This window comes from Eumetopias jubatus, unplaced genomic scaffold (assembly GCF_037043125.1).
Source record: "Eumetopias jubatus isolate StellerSeaLion01/CBP00866 unplaced genomic scaffold, mEumJub1_p1.0 scaffold_6, whole genome shotgun sequence".
In the NCBI taxonomy this organism is placed as follows: Eukaryota; Metazoa; Chordata; class Mammalia; order Carnivora; family Otariidae; genus Eumetopias; species Eumetopias jubatus.
The window spans coordinates 67,756,908-67,779,557 of record NW_028274812.1 but is presented as its reverse complement, the minus strand read 5'-3'; positions in this window follow the sequence as shown (position 1 = coordinate 67,779,557).

Below are 22,650 nucleotides of genomic sequence, written 5' to 3'. Positions count from 1 at the left end.
TCTGTGCCATTCTCATACTACATATATATATATATATATACATATATATATACATACTACATATATATATATATATATATATGTAGTATGAGATATATATATATATAGAGTCATATATATGTAGTAATAACATAATAACACAACCTCCTTTCCCTCAGTACCCACCTATGTGCATCACTGCTGAAAAGGATCCACGTGTAAAAAGTGCTCTTGGTGGTACCTCAGAGCTTGCAGGCTACCTTTGCAAACATTCTTTGTCAAATCTTTGATGCAGACTGCTAGAGATTTGAGATTTCTCAACTCCATATAAGGACTCCAAAATCACATATGAGTTAATCTGAGACTCCATCTCATCTGACTTTCCCATTCACTGTTCTTTGGGTGCCTAGGATAAGACAAGTTCGCTTTCTTTTTAAAAAACCTGGAATTGAGGGTTCCTTCTACTGGACCATTGGTCTTGCCATTCAGGACCCAGCTACATGTCAGCTCTGTAAGAGGGCTTTGCTGACCAGTGATCTATAGCAGTTCCTTCTCACCTTCTTCTATATTTTATTTATTTATTTATTTTTTGCCTTCACAGTACATACCACTCTATCAACTTATCTTGTCATGTTTTTACTTACTTCCCCAATTACACAAATTCTAAGAAAAGAGAATCTTGACTCATCTATTCATTGCTATGTCTACAGGACCATAAATATTGTCTGGTACCTAATAGGCATTCACTAATGTAATGTAATGGATTTGTGTAGTGTAATGAATTAGTGACAGATACTTTGGAAACTCTCTAGACGTCCTTATCTTGATAATACTTAGAAAAGTTCCTAAGTGTTCTTACATGTGTTCTCCTGAAATGGCTATTGTATGCACATGATCTGTTTCTATAGAGTTGCTAAAAACTCTAATAACATTTTCTAGTTTTCTGTTGTCAAAATAACAGAACCAAGTTGTCTGACTTTTGAAGGCTGTTTGGGTTTCTTGTTCTGTCTGTCTTTAGGGTTACTTATGTTTATTTCTATTTCACAGACACTCACTAAAAAGTTCCAAAATCATTTTTATTTTAAAGCAATTTTTTATAATGAGTGTAATGTTCTTTAATTAAATAAAATATGGAAAAATGTGCAACAGAAAGTAAAAGTAATATACGTTGGAGCTATCTAAAAAAACTCTTGTAAATTTTTTATATATTTGATAAACATTTGTTTCTGCATATGTATACATATATTTCAGCAAAAGCAAAAACAGATAAATGTAAAAACAAGCCCTGGTGTTGTCTCCTGACCTCCTGAGTCCTAGTTGGGAAGAAAAGTGGATTTCATTTCCCCAGTCAAGAGTTACAGAATTAGTCCCTGTAGGCAGGTGGTATGCATAAGAAGCATAGAGCAGACAGGTAGACTGTGTTTGGTAGCTTGGGAGATTCCCAAGGAGTTCTGTCTGCTTCATCCTTTCGGAGGAGAAACAGTAATTCCTATAACAGTTTCCAGAAGGTAAAACAGTAACAGCATGGACTGGATGTGTGCCTTAGAGAGAAAACTGAGGCCTCTTTCTTTAATTGGCCTAAATGGTACAACTTTAGTTAAAGACAGCCAAGTGCTCTAGAACTGGGCTTCTCCACCCAAGCAACTAGTTAGTCTATGAGCATTATATATTAAACGTTAATATCAAACTGATATTTAACACAGAGTTTGCACCTGAAGTCGAACTATTGCTCTATAACTATGTTGAATTATTGTGCTTTCAACTTTTGGCCTCTAGGCTTTGTACCTGTCAGGGTCCTGGTAAGAAACAGATGTTACCCTCAGCCTGGTCAATTGAGAAGTAATTAACGTAAGGATTCTTTACAAAGGTAGGGGGAGGAGTTCAAGAAGACCCATAAGGGATGGGCTGGTAAGAGGAGCTTACCAGCTTTCATGATAGACCTGAAACAGAAGGTGGAGTGTCACCTGTATGAAGAAAGTTTCCTGACAAAACTGTAGACCCACTGAAAGATATTTTTAAGCACATATGTGGTCACCCTAGTCCATATTACTAAACTGTCTCTGCCCTGATTTCCATCCCCCCAAAGAGTCCTATAGTGGTTTCAGACCTGTTTTCACCAGAAAATGCTGGGAACTTGTGTACCAAGAACATGGTCTAGAATGGAGAGGTCAGGTTCTGGGTGGGCATGTCCCCTTGGCTTACACATCCCTTGCTCTCTGGAAAGTGGCAAAGCTAGATGAGGGCCAGAACAAGGTCTTTAGAATGCTCAGCTCAGGACAGGGTTTCCCCTCCCCATATTGCCATGATACAGCTCTCCCCTGCTTTTTGAAATTTCCTTTATATTAATGGTGATTGCTTCTTTGCTCTAGGTCAGTTTGGTCTACCAAAAGTTTCATAAGGAATGTTCTACTTTTGCATAGCAGGCAGACCAGGTATTACTATGGATTTCAATAAAGAGCCACCTTAGTCTTACATCAAGAGAGAACCTGGGGAATAATATCCTTTCTCACGTTCCTCCTTCCTTCCTTTCCTCCCAGATACCACTGCTCCCCCTCCATGTTGGCCCAATCACTAGAAAGCCAGAGGCAAAAGTGCCCTCTGAGGCCATATGTCCAAATGGGCCACGCACACACCTCTGCATAGCAGGTAAAGAAGAGAGAAGCTGGATCTACAGGGGCAAACTGAATATTGCCAGCCCAGATAATAGGTAATTTGGAAGACAGTCTGATGACTGAAAGAAGAAATAATTTTAACAAATGGACTTTTGTTTTGGAAGCCCTGACAATCCCTATGTATATAAACTCCTACAAAGAGCATCCTTGTAAATAAAATGTTGTACTTAAGATTATTTTTAAGGATCTGTTCATAAAAGGCTATTTTGCCTAGAGTGTTATAATAGTCTCCTGTCAGTTCCCCTGAGCTCTGCTCTTGGTTCTTTTAAATCTTCTCTCCACTCCACACATTGGCTAGAGTGATCTTAAAACTTAAATTAGATTACATCACTCTCATTTTCAAAATGCTTCCATGGCTTCCATTAGTACTTAGGATAAAATATAAATCCTTATTGTGGCCAACAATGTACTGTGTGATCTGGCTCTCCTCCTCCCTCCGTCCCACCTTCCAAATTCACCTGATGCCCCTTTCCTCCTGACTTGCTACTTTCTGACCATACAGAACATTGTTTTCAGATTTCTAAAAATTCACAGCTCTTTCTTGCAAGTAAAAAATGAAAGATGAGCAAGAGTTAACCAAAAGAAGAGAGAAAGGAAGAGTACAAACTGCATGTTGAGCACACCTGATGTCAGTCTTGTGATCAGGATGCAACTTTCCTCTGTTTCCCTCCCCATTCTTCTAAATTTTATTCAGTAAGAATAAATATTTTCCCCCAGATGAGGACTTGGGCGGGTCTTGACCTTTTCTGGTCACTCTCAAATATTGATTTTTTTTCTAGTTTTTTAGTAGTAGAAACAACCTTATTTCAGTAGTTAAAATGCCCTGTCCCATGTGTATCAGTCAAGTTTCACCAGATAAATAGAATCAACAGGATGTATATATAATAAAAGATTTATTGTAAGGAGTTGGCTTGCTCAACTGTGGATGCTGACTAAACAACTCCAAAGTCTGCAGAGTAGGCCATCAGGAAGGGCAGACTGGGAGCTCTCCGACAGGAACTGACCCTTCCATCCCAGGCAAAGCTTCTAATTCTTCAGGAAAATCTCAGCTCTGCTCTTGAGGTCTTTCAACTGATTGGATCAGATCCACTCAGATTATTGAGTATCTCCTTTACTTTAAGTCAGCAAATTATTCATGTTAATTATATCTACAAAATACCTTCACAGATACATCTAGATTAGTATCCTATTGAGTAATTGAGGGCTATACTCTAGCCAAGTTGAGACATAAAACTGACCATCACACCTTGTAAGAGCCAAAACTCCAAACTTGGTTTGCAGTCAAATCTTCTCCTCGCCCCACTTGGGCCTTGCTGAGGGAGACTCCCTCTTTTGACGCAGCTACTCCCATTTTCTCCCTGCTCAACTCTTCTCATTCCCTTGTGGCTTTCAACCTCATCCATCAAAATGTTTCTTTCATAGAGTGAATATTTTGTAAAACTCTTTAGCTGTTCTGATTTAAATTCCTAGATGATGTAACTTGGCTTACACATACTTGAAAAAAATATTCTGATTGTAATACGAAAGCAAAAAAATAGAAAATTTATTTGTATTAAATACAACATAATAAAATATGTAAATGCTTGGGCCTAGCTTCACTAGAATTTATAATGAAGAAATCATGGTGAATGTGACAACTCCAAATACAGAATGATGCAGGAGTGTTATATAGGTGAATCATTAAATTTCATGAGTAGCACTGAGGCGGCGGAGCTGAATCTGTTTCATATTCACTAGAGTATCTTAATCTCTATTAATCACTATCATATTAACACCTCAATTAGAACGGACACAGAGTCATTCTTGTTTATGCCTGTTTCCCCTGTACATTTGTAGTAGAGGATCCTTTCACTTTCAAAAAGTTCGCCAGAATTACAGGGTGATGGAAAAGCATGTTCAGAACAGCACATGGCCAGATTAAACATACATGAGTATGTATATATATCTCAAACCTGGGACTCAAACAAGGCCAGTGTGACTGGAACACAGAGAAGTGTATTATCATCAAGGGGGCATGATGCAAGATGGACCAAAGACCTACTTAGAGCTGACTTACCTAGAATCATTCAGGCCATATCAAGGTGTGTGTTTTGTTCATCCAGAAACCTCAGAAAAGCCTTTGAAGTGTTTTTAATAAGTACATGACATGAAGAGATTTCTATTTCAAGAATATAATTCTGCATGTATATGGATAACAGAATATGAGGAGTTGCACCTTAAACAGTCGGGCACTTGTTGGAGTCGTTCAAATGAGAGGTGATACTCTAGACTTAGGGTGGTAGTGACAGACATGGAGAAAAGTGGCCAGATACTTTCAGCAAGTGATACTCTGAAGATTAAAGAGACAAAGCTTGGTGATAGATTGGATTTGGGACACAAGAGGGGCAGTTAAAATGATTCCTAGGTTTTGGTCTTGAGCAACTAGATGGATAGTAGTGCCATTTGGTGCAAAAGGAAATATGGGGGTGGGCCCAGATGTTTTAAAAGTGGAGGGAGGAGATCATAAATTAAGTTTTAGATTTTGGGGTATGGGTATGAAGTGCTTTTTATTTAGACATGTGAAAAAGTCAAAGCAGTGATGTGAATCTAAAATATGTGTGTATAAGAAAGAAATAGCAAATGAGGTTTCCTTGGTATAGATTGAGAAAAGAGGAGGACCCTATTGAGTATTGTGAAACACCAATGTTAAATGGCTAAGTAGGAAAAACATTCCAAAGGAGACAGAAAACGCACAACCAGAGAGCTGAGAGGAACATAAGAAATGTGCAATGCCATGGAAACTGGGAGAGGAGAGAATCCATCGGAGATAGTAAGAAGCATAACATTGGATTGTCTAAATTCTAAACAGTGCTCATGACGTTAGCGCTGAGTGGAATCACAGATAAGTTGGAACTGGATGGAATGTGTAGTCAAGTTGGGACCTTTTTCTTTTTTTTCTTTTTTAATGGGGGGAAATATCTTTGAGAGACAGAAGTGAAATATCAAGAACATTTCCATGTTCAATGCCTAGGTTCATTCCTGAGAAAGTGAGAGGAGAATTAGTTTTAAATAAGAAGAGATTCTCTTTTATAGCAATAAACAGCAAGAAATAGAAGATGGGTGCCATTGCGCAGGCTTGTCTTTTTAGTATTGAGAAGATAAAGATTTAATGTGATGGCTTCTGTGCTTTTTCCTTTGAACTAGCAGATGTATTGAGTGTGAAGTGGTAGAAGGAAAAGTGAAACGAGAAGGTTCGAAATGCAGTAGGACAAGCAGGTGATTTTAAGGGCCTATTCAAGTTTTGGGATTGTAAATGCACAGGGTGACCAATACTCGTGGATTTCTTCCAGTAACACTCAGAGCTCAGGGGTCCAGGCAGGAGAAAAGAGGAGTTCTGAAAGGGGTTTACCAGAGGGGAGCAACCAGAAGACAGAGGGACAGGGAGTTAGGTATTGGCCAAAGGGACACTGAAGTAATGTAAATGAAATGTAAGCAGGTTAATTAGGAAGGTGAATAAAAAAGGGACTGATGGATTGGAAAGAAAGGAGAAGGTAACCGCAACTTGATCTTAATGAGGTAAAAGAAGGGTCAGAGTGAAAGAAGTTGAGTGCATCAACTGGGAGAAGATTTTGCTGAGGGAGCCTGGGAAAACCCTGTCTTAGAAACATCCCTGAACTCCCTAATCCAAATTGGGTACTCCTCAAAGTGTTATGCTCTCATAGTGTTTTTTAATTTTAATTTCCTAAATTTTATTTTATTTTATTTTTTTTAAAGATTTTATTTATTTATTTGAGAGAACGAGAATGAGAGAGAGAGAGAGCACATGAGAGGGGGGAGGGTCAGAGGGAGAAGCAGACTCCCTGCTGAGCGGGGAGCCCGATGTGGGACTCGATCCCGGGACTCCAGGATCATGACCTGAGCCGAAGGCAGTCGCTTAACCAACTGAGCCACCCAGGCGCCCAATTTTAATTTCTTAAATTTTAATTCCAGTGTAGTTAACATACAGGTTATATTCATTTCAGGTGTACACTATAGTGATTCAACTTCCATCTGTTACTCAGTGTTCATCATGATAAGCGTACTCTTAATCCCTGCCACCGATTTTACCCATCCTCCCACCCACCTCCCCTCTGCTAACCATCTGTTTCTTCTCTGTAGTTAAGAGTCGGGGTTTTTTTGGTTTGTTTCTCTTTTTTCTTCCCTTCATTCATTTGTTTTGTTTCTTAGATTCCACATATGAGTGAAATCATATGGTATTTGTCTTTCTCTGACTGGCTTATTTCACTTAGCATTATATTCTCTAGATTTATCCATGTTGTTGCAAATGGTAAGATTTCATTCTTTTTTATTCCTGAAAAATATTCCATTGTGTATATATATACATATATATACACCCCATCTTCTCTGTTCATCAGTTGATAGACACTTGGGCTCCTTCCATAATTTGACTATTGTAAATAATGGTGCAATAAACATAAGGGTACATATATTCTTTTGAATTAGTGTTTTCATATTCTTAGGGTAAAGACCCAGTAGTGTGATTACTGGATCTTATGATAGCTCTGATTTAATTTTTTGAAGACCCTTCATACTGTCTTCCACAGTGGCTGTGCGCAATCCCCCACCAATAGTGCAGGAGGATTCCTTTTCTTCAACAACACTTGTTTCTTCAGTTTTTGATTTTAGCCATTTTGACAGGTGTGTGGTGGCATCTCATTGTGGTTTTGGTTTGCATTTACCTGATGAGAAATGTTGAGTATCTTCTCATGTGTCTGTTGGCCATCTGTCTTCTTTGCAGAAATATCTGTTCATGTCTTCTGTCCATTTTTTAATTGCATTACTTGTTTTGGGGGTATTGAGTTGTATAAAATCTTTATATATTTTGGATTCTAGCCCTTTATCAGGTATGTCATTTGCAAAGATCTTCTCCCATTTGGTAGTCATCTTTTAGTTTTATTGGTTGTTTCCTATGCTGTGCAGAAGTTTTTTATTTTGATATAGTCAATTTATTTTTGCTTTCATTTCCCTTGCCTCTGCAGATGTGTCTAGTAAGAAGTTGCTACGGCTGATGTCAAAGAGATTGCTGCCTGTGTTCTCCTCTAGGATTTTTATGGTTTCCTGTCTCACATTTAGGTTTTTCATTCATTTTGAATTTATTTTTGTGTAGGGTATAAGAAAGTGGTCCAGTTTCAGTCTTCTGCATGTTGCTGTTGAGTTTTCCCAACATGATTTTTTGAAGAGACTGTCTTTTTTCCATTGTATGTTCTTGCCTCCGTTGTTCAAGATTAATTGACCATTTAATTTGTGGGTTTATTTCTGGGCTTCTTATTTTGTTTCATTGATCTATGTGTCTATTTTGTGCCCATACCCTACTGTTTTGATACCACAGCTTTGTATTATAACTTGAAGTCTGGAATTGTGATACCTCTAGCCTTGTTTTCCTTTTACAAGATTGCTTTGGCTATTCGGAGTCTTTTTTTGGTTCCATACAAATTTTAGGATTGTTTGTTTTAGTTCTGTGAAAAATGCTGTTGGTATTTTGATAGGGAATGAATTAAATCTGTAGATGGCTTTGGGTAGCATGGGCATCTTAACAATACTTGTTCTTCTAATCCATGTATGCTGTTATAATGTTTTATATTTTTTCTTCATTGTTCTTATCAGTGTTGGCAATATTATATGTGGTATGTTTTTTATTTTGTTTTGCCTTGTTTTTTTAATTTAAGCTCTGCCTTTCTTACTAGACCAAAAGCTCCATCAAGGTGTAAATCATTTATTTTTAAATTATTATTCTTAATTTTCACCTTTGAATATCTAGCAATTAGCTCAGTGCCAGACATGTAATAAGTATTCAATAAATACTGTGGAGTAACTGAATAAATTCTTTAATGAACTAAAAATGTTAGGTCTCTGAGTTAGATAGGGTGATCTTTTTTTCAAAGTCACTTAAAACATTTTAAAATCCCAGACTAAAAAATTTTGGTCAAATTTACCTTTCCACATAAGAGTGTCTAAGAACAACTTCTACACACTGCTGTCATTCACAAAAGATCCTTCATTCTAAATTTTCAAACATACAGGAAAGAGCAACTTCTGCAACGACCAGGAATATATCCAGAAATGAAAATGCTGTGATTGTGTTGATTTCACTCATGATAGCTGAGATGGAAATTACCTGAGAGCTTCAGCTTCTGATAGTCTTAATTTACAGTCCCTGCCTGCAAAGACAAGTCTCTAAATCTGCAGTTTCTAGATTATTCCCAGGACTTGGTGTCAATTCAGATAGACAGTGTGCCTTTGTTGCTTATATGGCACATGGTTCTCCCAGAACATTGATAGTGATATTTGTCTTTTGTTGTGAATTTTTTTTAACCTTAAAAATATGTGCCCTGGGAAGAAAAACATTTTCTTAAAAATCATAACATCTGGATTGTAACTACATACCTCTTTCTTATTTCTGTCTATAATCATACTCATAGAAATGACTGAGCATTCTGCCAAGTTTTATTTTCATGCTTTTTAACTACCTAAAGAATGGATTTTATTTGGTCCATTATCTGAATGGAGATATTGCCAATTTAATGGAGTCATTAAAAATTGATCTAATTTTGTAAAACAGGTAACCATGCAAGACTAAAACAAATAAAACATTTCTTAGGTAATAACCTACTTAATGTGAGTAAAGGGAGTTTTGTTATTTTTAAAAAATCAAATCTCTGTATAGCACTGGGGCTGTCTTTTTGTATTATGCAGCTGTGCAATACACTAATGTGGGTGCTCAATAAATACTAAGTGAGCATAATAATAATATCATTCCAATCAAATAGTCAAAAGAAAAACATCAATGCAAATATAGAGTGCTGGATGCTACGATTTATACAGAAGTCTGTGATATGCATAACAACAGAAATGAAAACATCTGTTGGGATCTCCTTCATAATACAAGAGACAACAAGATAATAAAGCCATTGTTTTTGTGTAAGATTAATCTGTTATTTGGCTTCCTTTTAGCTAGTAAAGGGATTACAGTGGCAAATATTAGCTCACTATGGGAATATTCAATAAGTAGAATTGTATTTTTGTTTTCAATCCATAAGAGCAGTATGCTGTGGCCCGGGAGCAAGATGGCGGAGGAGTAGGAGACCTGGATTTGTCTGGTCTCAGGAATTCAGCTGAATAGGGATCAAACCATTCTGAACACCTACAAACTCAACAGGAGATCGAAGAAGAGAGTAGCAACAACTCTCTGAACAGAGAAGCGACCACTTACTGGAAGGTAGGACGTGCGGAGAAGTGAATCCGAGGCGATATTCGGGAGGATAGACGGCGGGGGAGGGGACCTCCCTCGGCTGCTTCTGGCAAGTGATAGAGCCGCGGAGCACAAAATCGGAACTTTTAGAAGTCGGCTCTGCCGAGGGACGTCGCTCCAGTGGCTAAGCAGGGGGTGGAACCCTCACGGGACAGTGTGGTCTCAGGACCCTCAGGGTCACAGAAAAACCGGGGGTGCCTGAGTGCAGCAGAGCTGCCGGGTATTGGAGCGGGGAAGCCGGCTGCAGAGGCGGAGCTGAGGCACAGGCTCTCAGCTCTGGGGTTGCCATAAACTGTGATCAGTGACAGTCGGGCCACTTCTCCTCCAGCAGGGACACAACAAGCGGCAGAGCCGGGGAGACTCCCCTCCCTCCCCCGGGAGGAGCGGCGCGGGAGCACATCGCAGGGATCTGCTGGGTTTGGAGACTCCCACTGGGTCAGGTGCCAGAGATAGAAACACTCGGTCACAGGCCGGGTGAGCACGGAGTGCAGCCGGAGACCAGGGAGACGGGAGTGACTGCTTTTCTCTGGGGGCGCACTGAGGAGCGGGGCCCCGAGTTCTCAGCTCCTCCGGGTGGAGATTGGGAGGCCACCATTTTCACCCTGGTCCTCCAAAGCTGTACCGAGAGCTTGCAGGGAACAAAAGCTCCTGAGAGAAAACCCCAACAGCTTGCTTAGCCCGGAACGACAAGGGTGGGGCAATTCCGCCTCCAGCAAAGACATCTGGGAACCACGGCAACAGGCCCCTCCCCCAGAAGATCAGGACGAACAGCCAGCAAGCCAAGACCAAGTTTACCCATCAAGGAGAACGGGAGAACTCCAGCGCTAGGGGAATACTGCACATAGAATTCATGGCTTTTTTTACCATGATTCATAAGTTTTTCAAAGTTAATTTTTTAACTGTTTTTTTTTTTTAATTTTTCTTTTCCCCTTTTTCAACCAACATCTTATCAATCCCTTTTTAAAAAAAAAAACATTTTTTATTTTTCATTTTTAGAGTCATATTTTATCCCTTCATATTAGTTACTCTTATTTTTGGCATATATATATAAGTTGTTCTCTCTTTAAAATTTTGAAATACAGTTTCTTCTAACAGATCAAAATATACCCTAAATCACTAGCGTATGGCTTTGTTCTAGTCTCCTGCCTGATCACATTCTCTCCCTTTTTTCTTTTTTTTTTAAATCTTCTTCTTTCTTTTTTCAAACAACTTCTTAACTTATCAATTCCTTTTATAAAATCTTTTATAATTTTCATTTTTACAGTCATCTTCCATCCCTTCATTGTATCAACCATGATTTGGTACATATATAAGTCTTTCTTCCTTTAAAATTTTAGGAGGCACTTTCTTCTAACAGACCAAAATATGCCCAAAATCTAGTGTGTGGCACTGATCTATGCACTAGCCTGATCATATTTGATCATATTCTGTTTTTTTTTGTATTGTTCTGTTTTTGTTTTGATCTTTTTTTTCTCTTTCTTTTTTCTTTCTTTCCCTTTCTTTTCCCCTGGTTTCAGGGCTTTTCTGATTTGTATAGAGTATATTTCCTGGGGATGTTGTTAACCTGTTAGCATTTTGTTCTTTCATTCATCTATTCTCCTCTGGACAAAATGACAAGACGAAAAGAATCACCTCAGCAAAAAGAACGAAAGGTAGTACCGTCAGCCAGGGACCTACTCAATACGGACATTAGTTCGATGTAGGACCTAGAGTTCAGAATCATGACTTTAAAGATAGTAGCTGGGCTTGAGAAAAGCGTGGAAGTTATTAGAGAAACCCCTTCTGGAGAAATAAAAGAACTAAAATCTAACCAAGTCGAAATCAAAAAGGCTCTTAACGGGGTGCAATCAAAAAATGGGGGCACTGTGGCACCTGGGTGGCTCAGTTGGTTAAGCGACTGCCTTCGGCTCAGGTCATGATCCTGGAGTCCCAGGATCGAGTCCCACATCAGGCTCCCTGCTCAGCGGGGAGTCTGCTTCTCCCTCTGACCCTCTTCCCTCTCATGCTCTCTATCTCTCTCATTCTCTCTCTCTCAAATAAATAAATAAAATCTTTAAAAAAAAATGGGGGCACTAACTGCTAGGATAAATGAGGCAGAAGAGAGAATCAGTGATATAGAAGACCAAATGATGGAAAATAAAGAGGCTGAGAAAAAGAGAGAGCAACAACTACAGGATCACGAGGGCAGAATTCGAGAGATAAGCGATACGATAAGACGAAACAACATTAGAATAATTGGGATCCCAGAAGAAGAAGAAAGAGAGAGAGGGGCAGAAGGTATATTGGAGCAAATTATAGCAGAGAACTTCCCTAATGTGAGGAAGGAAACAGGCATCAAAATCCAGGAGGCACAGAGAACCCCTCTCAAAATCAATAAAAATAGGTCAACACCCCGACATCTAATAGTAAAACTTACGAGTCTCAGAGACAAAGAGAAAATCCTGAAAGCAGCTCGGGAGAAGAGATATGTAATGGTAGAAATATTAGATTGGCAACAGACCTATCCACAGAGACCTGGCAAGGCAGAAAGGACTGGCATGAGATCTTCAGAGCACTAAACGAGAAAAATATGCAGCCAAGAATACTATATCCAGCTAGGCTGTCATTGAAAACAGAAGGAGAGATAAGTTTCCAGGACAAACAAAAACTAAAGGAATTTGCAAACACGAAACCAGCCCTCCAAGAAATATTGAAAGGGGTCCTCTAAGCAAAGAGAGAGCCTAAAAGCAGCATAGATCAGAAAGGAACAGAGACAATATACAGTAACAGTCACCTTACAGGCAATACAATGGCACTAAGTTCATACCTTTCAATAGTTACCCTGAATGTAAATGGGCTCAATGCCCCAATCAAAAGACACAGGCTCTCAGATTGGATTAAAAAACAAGACCCATCAATATGCTGTCTGCAAGAGACTCATTTTAGACCCAAAGACACCCCGAGATTGAAAGTGAGGGGGTGGAAAACCATTTACCATGTTCATGGACACCAAAAGAAAGCTGGGGTGGCAATCCTTATATCAGACAAATTAGATTTTAAAACAAAGACTGTAATAAGAGATGAAGAAGGACACTATACCCTACTTAAAGGGTCTATCCAACAAGAAGATCTAACAATTGTAAATATCTATGCCCCTAACGTGGGAGCAGCCAATTATATAAGGCAACTAATAACAAAAGCAAAGAAACACATTGACAACAATACATTAATAGTGGGGGACTTTAAGAGGCCGTGACTGAAATGGACAGACCATCTAAGCAAAAGATCAACAAGGAAATAAAGACTTTAAATGACACACTGGACCAAATGGACTTCACAGACATATTCAGAACATTCCATCCCAAAGCAATGGAATACACATTCTTCTCTAGTGCCCATGGAACATTCTCCAGAATTGATCACATCCTAGGTCACAAATCAGGTCTCAACCGGTACCAAAAGATTGGGATTATTCCCTGCATATTTTCAGACCACAGTGCTTTGAAACTAGAACTCAATCACAAGAGGAAAGTCGGAAAGAACTCAAATACATGGAGGCTAAAGAGCATCCTACTAAAGAATGAATGGGTCAACCAGGAAATTAAAGAAGAATTTAAAAAATTCATGGAAACCAGTGAAAATGAAAACACAACTGTTCAAAATCTTTGGGATACAGCAAAGGCAGTCCTGAGAGGAAAGTATATAGCAATACAAGCCTTTCTCAAGAAACAAGAAAGGGTCTCAAATACACAACCTAACCCTACACCTAAAGGAGCTGGAGAAAGAACAGCAAATAAAGCCTAAACCCAGCCCGAGAAGACAAATAATAAAGATCAGAGCAGAAATCAATGAAATAGAAACCAAAATAACAGAAGAACAGATCAACGAAACTAGGAGCTGGTTCTTTGAATGAATTAACAAGATTGATAAACCCCTGGCCAGACTTCTCAAAAAGAAAAGAGAAATGACCTAAATCAACAAAATCATGAATGAAAGAGGAGAGATCACAACCAACACCAAAGAAATACAAACAATTAGAAGAACATATTATGAGCAATTCTATGCCAGCAAATTAGATAACCTGGAAAAAATGGGTGCATTCCTAGAGATGTATCAACTACCAAAATTGAACCAGGAAGAAATAGAAAACCTGAACAGACCTATAACCACTAAGGAAATTGAAGCAGTCATCAAAAATCTCCCAACAAACAAAAGCCCAGGGCCAGATGGCTTCCCAGGGGAATTCTATCAGACATTTAAAGAAGAATTAATACCTATTCTCCTGAAACTGTTCCAAAAAATAGAAATGGAAGGAAAACTTCCAAACTCATTTTATGAGGCCACCATTACCTTTTTCCCCAAACCAGACAAAGACCCCATCAAAAAGGAGAATTACAGACCAATATCTCTGATGAACGTGGTTGCAAAAATTCTCACCAAAATACTAGCCAACAGGATCCAACAGTACATTAAAAGGATTATTCACCATGACCGAGTGGAATTTATCCCTGGGCTGCAAGGCTGGTTCAACATCTGCAAATCAATCAATGTGATACAATACATCAACTAAAGAAAGAACAAGAATCATATGATCCTCTCAATAGATGCAGAGAAAGCATTTGACGAAGTACAGCATTCTTTCTTGATCAAAACTCTTCAGAGTATAGGGATAGAGGGTACATACCTCAATATCATAAAAGCCATCTATGAAAAACCTACAACGAATATCATTCTCAATGGGGAAAAGCCGACAGCTTTTCCCCTAAGGTCAGGAACGCAGCAGGGATGTCCACTATCACCACTGCTATTCAACATAGTATTAGAAGTCCTAACCACAGCAATCAGACAACAAAAAGAAATCAAAGGCATCCAAATCAGCAAAGAGGAAGTCAAACTCTCACTCTTTGCAGATATGATACTCTATGTGGAAAACCCAAAAGACTCCACCCCAAAACTGCTAGAACTCATACAGGAATTCAGTAAAGTAGCAGGATATAAAATCAATGCACAGAATTCAGTGGCATTCCTATACACCAACAAGACAGAAGAGAGACAAATCAAGGAGTCGATCCCATTTACAATTGCACCCAAAACCATAAGATACCTAGGAATAAGTTTAACCAAAGAGGCAAAGGATCTGTACTCAGAAAACTATAAAATACTCATGAAAGAAATTGAAGAAGACACAAAGAAATGGAAAAACGTTCCATGCTCATGGATTGGAAGAACAAACATTGTGAAGATGTCAATGCTACCTAGAGCAATCCACACACTCAATGCAATCCCCATCAAAATACCATCCACTTTTTTCAAAGAAATGGAACAAATAATCTTAAAATTTGTATGGAACCAGAAGAGACCCCGAATAGCCAGAGGAATATTGAAAAAGAAAAGCAAAGCTGGCGGCATCACAATTCCGGACTTCTAGCTCTGTCACAAAGCTGTCATCATTAAGACAGTATGGTACTGGCACCAAAACAGACACATAGATCAATGGAACAGAATAGAGAGCCCAGAAATGGACCCTCAACTCTATGGTCAACTAATCTTTGACAAAGCAAGAAAGAATGTCCAATGGAAAAAAGTCTCTTCGATGAATGGTGTTGGGAAAATTGGACAGCTACATGCAGAAGAATGAAACTGGACCATTTCCTTACACCACACACAAAAATAGACTCCAAATGGTTGAAAGACCTAAACGTGAGACAGGAGTCCATCAAAATCCTAAAGGAGAACACAGGCAGCAACCTCTTCGACCTCAGCCACAGCAACTTCTTCCTAGAAACATCACCAAAGGCAAGGGAAGCCAGGGCAAAAATGAACTATTGGGATTTCATCAAGATAAAAAGCTTTTGCACAGTAAAAGAAACAGTCCACAAAAGCAAAAGACAACCGACAGAATGGGAGAAAATATTTGCAAATGACATATCAGATAAAGGGCTAGTATCCAAAATCTACAAAGAACTTATCAAACTCAACACCCAAAGAACAAATGATCCAATCAAGAAATGGGCAGAAGACATGAACAGACATTTTTCCAAAGAAGACATCCAAATGGCTGACAGACACATGAAAAAGTGCTCAACATCGCTCGGCATCAGGGAAATCCAAGTGAAAACCTCAATGAGATACCACCTCACACCCGTCAGAAAGGTTAAAATTAACAAGTCAGGAAACGACAGATGTTGGCGGGGATGCGGAGAAAGGGGAACCCTCCTACACTGTTGGTGGGAATGCAAGTTGGTGCAACCACTATGGAAAACAGTGTGGAGGTTCCTCAAACAGTTGAAAATAGAGCTACCATACGATCCAGCCATTGCACTACTGGGTATTTACCCCAAAGATACAAATGTAGGGATCCGAAGGGGTACGTGCACCCCAATGTTTATAGCAGCAATGTCCACAATAGCCAAACTGTGGAAAGAGCCAAGATGTCCATTGACAGATGAATGGATAAAGAAGAAGTGGTATATATACACAATGGAATATTATGCAGCCATCAAAAGGAATGAGATCTTGCCATTTGCAATTACGTGGATGGAACTGGAGGGTGTTATGCTGAGTGAAATAAGTCAATCAGAGAAAGACATGTATCATATGACCTCACTGATATGAGGAATTCTTAATCTCAGGAAACAAACTGAGTGTTGCTGGAGTGGTGGGGGGTGGGAGGGATGGGGTGGCTGGGTGATAGGCATTGGGGAGGTTATGTGCTATGGTGATCGCTTTGAATTGTGCAAGACTGTTGAATCACAGATCTGTACTTCTGAAACAAGTAGTGCAACATATGTTAATAAAAAAGAAAAAGAAGAAGATAGCAGGAGGGGAAGAATTAATGGGAGTAAGTCAGAGGGGGAGATGAACCATGAGAGACGATGGACTCTGAAAAACAAACTAAGAGTTCTAGAGGGGAGGGGGATGGGGGGATGGGTTAGCCTGGTGATGGGTATTAAAGAGGGCACATTCTGCATGGAGCACTGGGTGTTATGCACAAACAATGAATCATGGAACCCTACATCAAAAACTAATGATGTAATGTATGGTGATTAACATAACAATAAGAAAATTTTTTAAAAAAAGAGCAGTATGCTGTATTATGATGCTGGAGGAAGGCAACGTGTTAATGCAATCCATTCCCATCATCTTAGTGGATATTTATGTGGATATATTCTTCTGAGTCTGTAGTATTTTCATTTTATTTTTTGAATGTTGTAATTTGCTGTATTTCTCTCTTCTGCTTTCTGATGTTGAGAATGTTTAACTATTCGGCAGTATCTTCCTCTAAAAATACAGGAGACAAAGAAAGAGAAAGAAACTTAATATCTAAGAAAAAGCTGAACATTGGGTTAAAGTGGAGATTGCAGATTATAATGAAAACATAGATTTTCATTTTTTAACTTGAACAGATGATGTGTAGTTTATACTTTAAAGTATACTATCTTGCACCTACTTGCTCTTAGGTTCTGTGAAACTGTCAGTGTAATCTAGAGGAGAAAAAGACAGCACCTACCATAATAATTCCATTTATATATGTATATACAAACCTACATACATGTATGTATATACATATATATTTTGCCTACATTTTCCCTTCAAAGCTCAAACACCCTTATGTCGTAGATGGTACTGTAAGAAGAGTAGGCACAGATTCATCTGCCTGTTTTTTGTTGTTGTTGTTGTTGTTGTTTGTTTCTTTTTTTACCGTACCTTCTAGCCATTCAGTGTTTTGATCTGTGTTTCCCTCTGGATTTCCTAACATAGCGACTCAGGCATCTAATCCATCCAGTTTATTATCTATTGAAATACCTACTGCCTGAAGTGGATTTATTTTGGCAGCAATGACTTCTGATAGAGATGTATTTTGTTGTTTTTGTGAAAGACAGGTGAATCTGAAGATTCCAAACTTACTCCCCAGTGACAATCCTTTGGTCTCTTCTTAGGGCAAACCCAGAAAAAAGAAAAAAAAAACAAACCTCAATGAACACATTTGTTTTTATTTGTCATTATAAACTTGTTTTGTCCAGGAATCAGAACTCTCAGAGGCTGAAAACAAGGAATAGTTACCTCTGGAAGGAAATCAGGTGATTAGAACACTAATGAAGCAGATTCTCAAAGCCCTGTGGGAGAACATTTCCCCTCTTTCTTTCTAACTCTCAGTGCTGAGTTCTTTTTAACCTTTAGAATGTAATTTGTGAAAGATGATGACTGTATCAAGCTTTGCAGAAACTATACTTCTGGAGTGTTTGCATGTTTTGTATATTGACAGTTTACTTTCCGGTACATCCACCTGAAGCTGAAATAGGGGAGAGCGGGAGGGATGAAATTGTGTAGAAAGAACATACGAAAGGTCAAAACGGCAAAATTTATTTCCATCTTCATATTGCCCCTTAAACCTTTCACTTCTGCCTTTTCAAATTACATTACAAAATGAAACTGCAGTATTATTTAACCTAAGTCCTGTTTTGCATGCAACTTTACATCAGATTTGTTAATGGATGCTTCCACTGGGCTGCTCAATGTTTAAGTTAGTTTCTTTCTTTCTTTCTTTCTTTCTTTCTTTCTTTCTTTCTTTCTTTCTTTCTTTCTTTCTTTCTTTCTTTCTTTCTTTCTTTCTTTCTCTTTTTTTCCTTCCTTCCTTCCTTCCTTCCTTCCTTCCTTCCTTCCTTCCTTCCTTCCTTCCTTCCTTCTTTCTTTCCCTCTTTCTTTCCTCCTTTCTTCTAAACATCTCTGCAGTTTTGTTGTCTGTGGTTAGGCATTGCTTTGGCATGGCATTAGGTTTGGAAAGGGCATGCCAGACATTTAGTTTAGATCTGCACATGCTGTCACTTTTGGGTACAAATCATGCAATGCCATTTGGAAGGAGTAGGATAAACATTCTTTCCTTGATATGATCATCTATAAAAATATGAGATTCCAGTGATTAAAATCATTTCATCAATTCTGGTGACACCTGTGTATATTATTCAGTCTGGATGTAAGGAAGCTAATCTACATATCCCTTTGGTGAATAAGTGAGCAGCAGTATGTGTCTACAGAAATTTTTTTTAAAGTTATTACTGAAAAACAAAGCATTTAGGATACACATTATTGACATACTTCACATGGCTCAACTATATCACCCTTTCTCTTCTGCTAAGTTCTTGAAAAGAGAATTGTGTTTTGTTATGTTAGAGGTGGCATCTTTACTACTACATCTGTACCTTTTAAAGAATTTCTTTGATGGCTATCACTAGAGTCATCCAAAACTCTTTTTCCCAGAACTTGCACTACCACATTGTAGCCATTATGTGACATATGACACCATGTAATTGAAAAAAAAAAGTTGTTTGTCAGTAATTGAATCTATTTAGATAGTGTTTGAAATATACTCTTGATGATTAATCCAACCATTCATTCATCTATTCCACATTTAAAAATATATATTTGGTCCTAGACCCCCCCAAATAACAGATCTCCAGGTTATTTGTCAACTCATGCAGGAGAGAGATCATAGAATGGTACGATGAACTAGAATATGAAAGAGAATGAGGTTGCTACTGAATGGTTAGACTTTCCATGTGTCTGTTCTATAGGTGAGGGTCGGGTTGGGGAGGGATAATGGGTAATAGGCAAGGGCGAGATGATGAGAACCTTACATAAAATGAAATACGTAGGTTTTATCTTATAGAAGAATGGTTTTCAAAGTGTGGTGTATGGCCTCTAAGAAGAGCACAAGTTGATACATAGATATATTGTCAGTTGGTTTTCCCTAGGGGGGAAAAAAAAATATATATATATATATACATATATATATATAGAGAGAGAGAGAGAGAGAGAAAGAAGACCCTGAGACAAACATGTACTAAGTCTTTTGGGAGAGGGATCACAGAGAACATGAATAAGGAATCAGGGAAGTAAGATAGGCAAGGAAATGGGTTTCACAAAAATTGCTTTATTGAACAGGTTACTCCTGTGTGCAGCTGGTATTCAATTTAGCTGGGGAACTCTAGCAGACAGTGTAGACTATGTGTCAAATGTATCTCAGATTAGGGGCTAGAAAGCTGATAACTCTCCACAAATTCCCAGTCTTTGGTTAAAAGTTGTTCCTGAACCTGAATGTCTTGGAACTTCTTGTCTTCCCCATATAGAGGCCATACAGGCAGAGAACGCTGTCAGGCACGGAGGGGCCGAAGTTTGCAGTTGGAGCTGTGCATAATACCAGTGTCCTAAAATGGGTAGGCATCCATAAGAGATACTGCATAGATGGAAAGAAAACATTAGATCTCCTGTTTACATTTATTTTTATCTAAATAATGAACTACGGTTTCATATTAAGATTGGCCCAGTACCTGCATTTAATCTTTATGTGAGATAGCCACTTTTAAAAAATGTGTGTCACTTCCTCCTGACAAATACACAAATATATATGTGCGTATATATATGGAATGTACTGTTGACAGTAGTGCTCTCAGTACTCTCACTAGTTTGTTTATAATCAATCCTTACAAGATGTAAAAACAGTTTAAAATATTTTTGCAAAAAACAAATTGAAATGAATATTAATAGTTGAAGTACAAATGAACAGGAAAATATTTCCAGAATAAGATTTTACTGAGAAGTTACTATATAGGGTCAGCCAAACATCTTTGAAAAATGATTATTTGAAATATAAATTTATATTCATCATCAGAACTAGGAGTAGATATTGGAGTTGGCAGAGATAATGAGTTAATCTGATACACGGTATAAGAATCTTCTGAAAATCCAGTGGGAAGATGGAAATCATTTTTCGAACTTGAGACTGGGGATTAAGATGTAGATTTGGTCTATCATTTTACATGGGACATCATTTTATAAAATATCATTTTATAGATAAAAATTAAAGCCATGCCAATCAATGAGATAACCAGGCAAGAATGTGTAGAGGGACAAGAAAAGAGGATCATAAATATCTTGATTGGCGTTTCTCAGTGAGACCAGTAGCAGATCTTTATGGTTTATCACCTAGTACACAGGAGGTTTGGTTGATTTAGAAAAACAAAACAAAACAAAGCAATTTCATAAGAATAATAAAAACTTTCATAGAAATATCACTGAAGAGATTTAGAATATGTCATCCCAGAGTTTAGCCACTTGGGCATATTGATTATTTTGAATTAAAGGCACTTTAAGAAATAACCAGCTCAAGAAGGACATTCTGACCCTCTTTTATCCTCCTGAGAGCAGGACATAAATCTCCCACGTAAGAAGTTCCCTTCCTGCATCAGGAGGAAGAAAGACATTCTCATCACAGGAGACAGGGAATTTGGAGCCAAGAAATCTATACAAACAAATCTTGTTAAACTAACCCTTATCTTCTTACTTACTTCTTCACCATTTACTACCCCTAACCCAAAACTCTTTGTCTTGGCAGTTCTTCACAAATTTATTATTTCTTTGTCTAAAATGTATAAAAGCATCCTGCTCTGGCCCCTTCTTCAGGTCTTCATTTTCTTTCGAAGGCCCCCATGCACATGTAAAAAAGTCAATAAAATCTGTCTACTTTTGTCCTGTGAATCTGTCTTATGTCAGTTTAATTTATAGGCTCAACCAGAGACTTAAAGATGGTGGAGGAGAATTTTTCCTCCCCTACATCAAAGTCTAAACAGGATCTTCAATATTACACATTTGCTTCAAAAATCATGTTAGTCACTTATCTCTGCTTACATTGAGAAAATACAACTCACTTGGGTTTTGCTAATAGTTTCAGGCCATGTTCATTTGTTTTTCTTTTTTTGTTGGCTTGTTGTTGTTCATTTGTGTTTTTTTCATATTCATATTTTCATGTTTAAATTGAACTGGCCTTAGTTGGTGCTATATCCCTATGGTAGGCATAATTTTTAAATGGCCCCTAAAGATATCCAGCCCTAATCTCCAGAGCCTCTGAGTTCATGCTATCAGTCCCATAATTATGTTATTTTATAAGGTATTATTGAACTTTAGATTATCCAGGTGAACCCGATCTAATCATATGAGAGCTTAAAAGCAGAAAGCTCTTCCGGCTGCTGGCAGAAGGGGAGGTCAGAGAGTTGCAAATTGAAAGAATTTGATGTGCTATTCCTGGTGTCCAGGATGAAGGAGCCACATATGAAGGAATGTGGGCAGTCTTAGGGAACACTTAGGCCTTCAGCTGCCAAAAAAAGAGGAACCTCAGACCTACAACCACCTGTGACTGAATTCTGCTACAAACATGAATGAGTTTGAAAGCAGATTCTTCTCCAGAACCTCCACATAAGAGCCTAGCTAAGCTGACACCTTAATTTCAACCTGGGGGACCCTAAGCTGATAGTTCAACAAAGTATATCAGGACTTCTGATCTATAGAAGTATGAGATAATATATGGGTATTGTTTAAAGCTCTAAATTTGTGGTAATTTTTTATGCAGCAATAGAAAATTATATAATTTCTTTTTAAAAAAGATTTTTATTTATTTATTTGAGAGAGAGAATGAGATAGAGAGAGCATGAGAGAGGGGAGGGTCAGAGGGAGAAGCAGACACCCTGCTGAGCAGGGAGCCCAATGCAGGACTTGATCCTGGGACTCCAAGATCATGACCTGACCTGAAGGCAGTCACTTAACAAACTGAGCCACCCAGGCACCCGAAAATTATATAATTTCTAATTCACAGTAATGAGTACCTAGTTCAGTAGAACAAAAAATTACTAGGAAAACTGCTAAAATAGATAATTAGGATCTAGAACGGCATCACACATG